Below are 215 nucleotides of genomic sequence, written 5' to 3' on the forward strand. Positions count from 1 at the left end.
GGAGTGGCTGAGGGCTTCAGGCTTGTTTGGTTTGGAGAAAAGGAGGCTGAGAGGAAACCTCATTGCTTTCCACAGCTTCCTGAGGAGGGGATGGGGAGAGGGAGGTGCTGAGCTTTCCCTGGCACCCAGTGATCAGATGTGCAAGAATGGTTCAAAGCTGTACCAGGTGAGGTTTTGACTAGATGTGAAGTATTTCTTTACTGAGAGGGTGGTCA

This window comes from Chaetura pelagica, unplaced genomic scaffold, assembly GCF_000747805.2.
Source record: "Chaetura pelagica isolate M959 unplaced genomic scaffold, ChaPel_1.0 scaffold222, whole genome shotgun sequence".
NCBI classification, from domain to species: domain Eukaryota; kingdom Metazoa; phylum Chordata; class Aves; order Apodiformes; family Apodidae; genus Chaetura; species Chaetura pelagica.